We start from the raw sequence: 7,533 nt of genomic DNA, 5'->3' as shown, positions 1-7,533 counted from the left end.
TAAAGCCACCCTATAAAAAATCCCCGGAAGTTGAAAGACGATTATTATCGAGTAAAAATCAGTACAGGTGAGTGATTACATGAGCAAGGAAGTAATGGGAACTAAACAAAACCTAACAAATCACATGGTCACAGCACCAGTGCTCTACCATGCCGGATCAACAGTCTGTCGGATCCTGCAGAGGAAGAAGAAAGGCTCCACTAGAGGACAGAGATTCGACATCCTTCTCCAAGGGCGACCGTGATCTGGCTGACCCTACATGGATTCGACCCTCACTTGTTAGATTCGAGGCAACGGGAGGGGAGGAGAGGGAAGGGGCCGGGATGACTGCTGACCTGCCGTTGCCGTAGGTGGATCTACCGAGACGCGAACTCAAGGAAGAGTAGGGGGCTGGGTGGCTGCCTTAGGCCCGCCGGTGTATGCCCGCCATGGCTCCAACCGACTTCAGTAAGAATAGGGGCGTGTGGTGTTTTCCTCCCGTGGCGGTGGCACTGGCGAAGCTCAGCTTGGGACTAGAGGAGCTCGTCGATGGGGGCTTCGGTGGAATTTGGGGAGGCGTCGATGGGAGGACGGCGGCAGAGTGAGAACTGATGGTGGTAGAAAGTAATGTGGTTTTTTAATTTATTTTTGTTATTGTTAGGGTTGGTGGATTTGCAGCCTGTTCGTTTCGTCGTAAACGATCGTAGGATTATTTACTGCTAGCTGGTTTGGCTGGTTTGGTGTGAGAGAAAAATATTGTTCCAACTTATAATCACGATCGTATACGATCGTATAAGCCCAGCCGAATAGGCTGTTGGTGTGGCGAGAGCGCGCAGAGGAAATTTTGGCGCCATTGGGAGGGGAAACATCAGCGGGAAAAGGGTGGAAAAAATTTGGCGCCGGTTTGAAATACCTGGAGATGGGTATTATAAAAAAATTTGAGTGACAACTTTCAATAGGACTTTTGGAACTATAAAATATTTTATAACAAAAAAGTCATGGATTACAAAGTTATAGATCTAATTAAGATCTATAACCTTGCTTCTATTTGTTTTTCCATTTGATGGTAATTTAAAAAATTTAAATTTCAAAATATAAGAACTTCATATATAATTTTAGGACCAAAAATAATTTGAAATTAAAAAGTAATCAACTACAACATTGTTGGTCACATCGAGATCTAGAACATTGGTTTTCTTTTTTTCGTCCGAGGTAGTTTGGGCAGTTCAAAATTTTGAATTCAACATATGATACGTGGAGTTGAGCTTAGCAAGTTAAAATTTAAATAATAAGACGATTGTTTGTTGGCATGTCATGAAGAACTATAGTTCCTCATAACATGGAAATCCTTCTGTTTACGATGACTTCTACAAGATCTTAGCGACGCACATATAATTTTTGTCGTAAAGTCATGAACCCAGTGAAAAACATCGTAAAGCAGAATGACTTAGCGACAAATTTAGCTGTTGTCACGAGAAAATCGTCGTAGAAGGTCAATATCTCTTGTAGTGTCGGTCAAGGTCATTAATGACCAATGCATTGGCTTGAGGCTTGTTTCTCTTAGGACACACTTCTAGGTGGCCAGGTACAAATTTGTCACCACAATTGAAACAAAGGCCATTTGCCTTCCTATAGTCCCTTAATTGCCTATCTTTCCACAGAGAAGTGGGTTGAGGTGCTGGCTTGGTGTCAACTCTTGGTGACATGTATGGTTTTGGTTGAGTGACATTTCGTTGGTATCTAGCCTTGCTTCTGTCATGCACTCCCTGCTGAATCTTAGCAATGGTTGAAGCCTTATGCACCGTTGGTGGCATTGACTCTCTATTGTCCTTCTGATTTCTTCCTTGAGTCCTCTGATGTAATGAGGTGTGAAAAACATGTCATCATAATTAGGATTGTGCATGGTTACAATGAATTGCAAGGCTTGGGACTAGGTGGTGTATTCTGCCACTGTCCCAGTCTACTTGAGGTCCAATAAGTCATCGGCTCCAAACTCCTCTTCTACCACAGCACAAAAATGATCCCAATCCCTGAAAGTATGGTTTAGTTTGTAAGCTTGGCACCACTTAGCAGCATTACCCTCAAAATGCAAATGAGCAGCTGTAATCCACATGCCCTCTGACAGCTGGTAAAGCTCAAAGTAGCTCTAACAATTGTCCCTCCATATCTTGGGGTCTATACCATCAAATTTGGGGAACTGCATTTTGGGCATAGCTTGGCTGGGCAATGTGTCTCTTTTCCCAATTCTTGGTGGGGGTCTTCTGATCTTGGAAGTTTCTGCCTTAACAATTCCTTTATCCTTGGCAAAGACATTTTGAAATGACGCCTTCTCCTCAAACAACATGGATACCCCATCATCATCATCATATGCAGCCTCTTTGTCAAACTGTCTCATCGTCAACTATGCCACTGCTGCCCCATTGGCTTTGACTTGTTGAGCTATCATGTGTTGTTTAGCAGAGTAGTTATCCATGGCTACTCCCCTGATATCCATCTAGGCTTTCATCTGCTGTTGAAGTTCCCCAATATCATTGACTCTGGTGAACAACAGATCGAATTGCTTCATGACCTGGTCCATGAACTGCTTCTCGTCATCAACACTTCTGGCCATGGTGTCCAATAGAATCTGGGTTTGTTTCGATGGTTTAAGTGGAGCCGTGGTGACTAATGGGCAGGATCCGAACCAACTCGGTGTAATCGAAGGAAGGGTAGGGTTTGGTGGAAGTGATTGGGGCTGCTGGAGTAGTGGAGATGGGGAGGACCAGGTAGCCGACACCAAAACCGTCACTGACCCAACTCAACCCAAAGGAGGGACCTATGGGACCTCTCATCGAACACCACACTGGGTGTGACTAAGATCAACCTGTCCATCGGAATTACGAGCTGTAGATCGAAGTGACGGGATCGAGACAGTACCTGAGAGTGAAGAGTAGACTGCGAGCACGAACGGCCGACTGCGGTGATGATGGAGGTGCTGGAAAACGTAAATATACTTTTACGCTAACTGTTTAGATGACATGGCTTCCCTGCTCATTGTATGTCGCCCGGTACGACAGGGCTCCGCCTCCTCACGCGCCGCCTCCGGACGCATCACCGATGTCGGCGACGAGCCTCGGCCTCGGGGTTTCCTCTACGAGACCGGCAACCACGTTAGCTCCGTGCTCGTCTTCCACCTCCCGCGGTCGCCGGCGTCTCCATCCCGCCCACTCTAACCTGCCGGCCTCTCTTGCACCCACCGCCATACCCGCCCACCACCCTTCCCGGCGCCGCCACTGCCGTTCCATCTAGACCATCAGAGATCTGTGATTCGGGACGCGGCTGATGGGTCGCGGATCCTGCTCGGGGTCACAGACTTATTACCTTACATTGTTTATTACAATGCTAGCATGATCAAATCGTTGGGTCACGATTCTACATCTTCTCTGTTTAGCATTCGATAATCGCTTATTGTAAGTAGTGATCTATACGAATTATTCATTGGACAAAGTTGCAGCTTATATTACTCGCAAAAAAAAAGAAAGTTGCAGCTTATATTGATCATCGATTGAGAGCTCCTAGCAGCTAGCACAGTAGCAGCAGCAGCTACAGCACAGCACAGACAACTGCCAATTAGTAGTGTTCAGATTTTGCTGAACACTGGCCGGGCACAACATCAGGGCTCCATCTTGACATGCCTTACTTCTTTCTTACTCTTATGTATTCCTTGACTTTGCAGATAAGCTTGGTTCTTCGGTGGAGTGGGGAGCTTCTCTTACTAATCAGAGATCATCTCAGATTTGTTGGAAGAACAGGAGGGCACGTTGAACCAGCTCCCAGAAGATGTGCTTGCCAATATGCTCCGCACAGCACAGACAACTGCCAATTAGTAGTGTTCAGATTTTGCTGAACACTGGTCGGGCACAACATCAGGGCTCCATCTTGACATGCCTTATTTCTTTCTTACTCTTATGTATTCCTTGACTTTGCAGATAAGCTTGGTTCTTCGGTGGAGTGGGGAGCTTCTCTTACTAATCAGAGATCATCTCAGATATGTTGGAAGAACAGGAGGGTACGTTGAACCAGCTCCCAGAAGATGTGCTTGCCAATATGCTCCGACGTCTTGCGCCACGCTTCCTTGCCACATCCCGCTGTGTTTGCAAGCCCTGGTGCACAATCATTGACACCCGCCGGTTACTGCATACAGACCTTCTCCCTCTCTCGTTGGATGGCATCTTCAAGTTCCCTGACCTAGTTTTGTCAGAATTCTTCTCGCGTTCCTCAACAGGCCCAACAATATCTGACTGTTTGCCGCCCAGAGATATCTTTAGCACTTTTAACCCAGCGACATATCAGTGGGTGCAATTGCCCCCATTCCCAAGCCCACATTTGTGTACAGAAAACTTTTTTCACAAGGAGTACCTTGTCTTCGACCCTGCAGTGTCACCACGCTATGAGGTTTTTCTGATCCCATTTGCTTGTGCCAGATCTGGCCGGATCAAATTAAATCCTGCAGCAGAGGAATTAGAGTGGCCACTGTCGCCATGCATACTTCATGTGTTCTCATCAAGGACTAAGAAATGGGAGGAGAGGTCGTTTGTTCGAGAAGGGGAGGCTGCAGGGACTGTGGCTGGCATGCGATTGGGTGGTTTATATGGTAATCATTATCACAACGCTGTCTATTGGCGGGGAAACACTTTATGTCCATTGCCAAACCAACTTTGTTATGAGGTAGCTGCCCACCCCACTTAAATACTTGAACGTCTCCTTTCATGAAATGTTGTATAATGCTACTATCGTTGATTCAGATTTCTCAGTTATATTTGATTCTTGCAGAATATCACTGTTAGATGGTAAGTACCAGGTAATTAAACCACCTCTAGTAGATACTGAGCTCATACCAGATCCAAATCTTTATCTGGGAAAATCACAGAAGGGAGTGTAATGTGCGTTGGATCATTATGTTTATATTCTGGATGAATCATATGGCAAGATGGAGTGGGTTTTGAAGACTAGTATTGGCTTGAGATATAGGCAAACTGATAGACCTAAACCTTGGACCTTACAAGATATTAAATATATTGGATCACGCAATGAGTATCAGGATGGTAATGATAAAGTGATAATGGAGGAAAATTTTGAATTTGGCTGTGACAACAAAAATGTTGTTGAAAGTTGAAACCAAAGAATGGGACTCGGACGATGATAATGTTATTCACACTGAAGGTTGGGGCAATAGGGACTTTGGTGGCTATATTATTACTGTCCTCGGATTTCACCCTTACAAGGAGGTTGTCTTCTTGAGTGAAGGATTGAGCCGAGGACTGGCCTATCACTTAAATACCTCAAAGGTTCAAGAATTAGGCAACCTCTCCCCAGCACATTATGAAACGTTTATGGGTATCCAACCATTCATAGAAGGGTTTTTTCCATACACACCTTGGATGGGAGAGTTTCCAGAGGAAAATTAATTTGGAAGTTCATCTTTACAATATAATAATGTTCTATAAGGCATTGTTATTTAGGACAAGGCATGAAGTACCTTTTCAGAGCCCACAACGGCAAGCACTTGACTTGCAGAACTATTGTTTATTTGGCATGAGAATTCTGAAGGCTGGAATTTACCTGCAAAATGACCAGGGGATCACAGATAGGAAATTCAGACAACCCATGGGCTATTTAAGCCCCTATATGCCACAGCACATTTGCGCGTGACCAGATGGAGGGCCGGTCCATTGGTGACCATGCTTAATTATTCAACCATACCATAAATCATCCAACCTATTGGATCAGCTCCATCGCGCTGAACAGCCTATCCCATCAAAATCGGATCAAATCCACACTGTCTCCCTCTGCCTCAATTGAAATTCGACACTCATGTCTGTGTAATGAAAAATCTAATGAAATTCACAATGCTTATCCTTACAACATTGCATTTTCATATTCTGAGCTCATGGCCTTGTCCCTAGCCAACATGCTTTCATCTCACCATCTCTGCATTGACAAAATGGCATGATGATCCAGGTTTCATCTTTCATCAGGCACTAAACACTTCATGAGATACTTCAGGCCCCATATCACCTCCATCACAGCATCATTAAACAGGTAGTATACTCCCTAAAAGTATACAGAACAGAACTGGTGCTGAAATTCTTCACAGGCGTAAGCAAGTTAGCAAACAGGGGAAGTAACACTGACCAATCTTGCTTAAAGGATTGCTTTATGTTCAGCCTTTCCAGCAGCCAGTGTTGCAATCCAGAAAAGGTTCATGCGCAGCAAATCTATTTTATTTTATTTTATTTGGTAGTGTTGGTAGTAGTACCATGTCAGGCCTCAATCATGGTAGGTACAGGTTGCTATTAGTGTGGCACAATGCAATACCATCACAGGTTTAAACCCATTCATGCCAATTGATTCTTTAGAAACCTTTGCATCGTTGGTGTGCATTTTAGGAGAAAAGTTTTTGGGTGTGCATGCATGCTTGTAATAGCATCACACTACATGGTTTTCCAAGCAACCTAAACCCAGGAGGCCTGGTTTTGAGTTTTGATTCCCCATGGGAGTGGATTTTGGGGACAGGGCTAAAGAAAAACCATCGCCTCTATGCGGTGAAATACGCAGCTGCAGGCGTCCTGGCAGTCAGATCTGATCTGGATTGGGTTATTTCCATTACATCTTCGACACAAATACATAGAGCCAAGGGGAGAAGATATCACAATGCTGGCTTTTTTTGTGTGTGTGGGTAGGCAATGTTAATCCTGCAAATGGATAGCATTTTGGTTACATGTTGAATTCAAATGTAATATAGATATATAAGTATCGTGTTTTAACTTCGATATAATATTTGACCCAGTTCTTTTTTGGAACATGAGCTCATGTTTCAGCCAGCTTTAGGTTGAGCTCACCTGGTTCGTTTCTACATGCTAAGTTCAAGTATGATAGTTATTTATACATCCTTATTACCAAGCATCAATATTATCGTTTCATCATGCTATAATGTGCCGACTCATCAAGGAACTGACTAACGAACTCATTTTTCAGGATACCAGTTAGGAAGCTCAGTGTCCTACACTACTAGGCAAGCTGCTGAAACTCACTACATTATAATGTAATTGACCTATCTTTGTTTACGATGAATGATTGCATGCTTTGGCCAGCTCTGTGCTTCGGCATCACTACATACCTGTGTGTACAGACAGCATTGGTTTGCTGCCTGCCGTCAAAAGGCTTTTAATTTGGTTTTTGTTGCTTGGACTGCACAATTCAGTATGTTTTACACCAATGCTGACAGCACAGGACATCCAGCGCCTTCAATTGCGGGCGTTCCATCCTAGTTTATGTCACCTTTTTTTTTTTAAAAAAAACGTACATCTCTTTTTAGTTTTTGCACACAAGAGAGCGAAGTGCATTGACGGACAGCGCGACAGTGTGCCCGCGAGCAGCAGGTAGTCGAAGTTGAGCAGTCAACATTCTGGACGGGTACGAATGCAGGATGGGGTTGGGCCGAAACCCGCCTGGGCCAGACCACCAGGCACCAATGTGGTATATTTTACTTAAAAAAGAAAGGAAAAGAAACAC

At 44.4% G+C, this 7,533-nt stretch overlaps 1 pseudogene; it reads left to right on the top strand.

Moving 5' to 3' along the window:
* The first annotated feature begins 4,008 nt into the window (after positions 1-4,008).
* LOC136451655 (uncharacterized) lies at positions 4,009-5,426 on the top strand (annotated as a pseudogene).
* Positions 5,427-7,533: the final 2,107 nt, after the last annotated feature.

This window comes from Miscanthus floridulus, chromosome 5 (genome assembly GCF_019320115.1).
Source record: "Miscanthus floridulus cultivar M001 chromosome 5, ASM1932011v1, whole genome shotgun sequence".
NCBI lineage: Eukaryota > Viridiplantae > Streptophyta > Magnoliopsida > Poales > Poaceae > Miscanthus > Miscanthus floridulus.
This window is presented reverse-complemented; position numbering and strand designations above follow the sequence as displayed.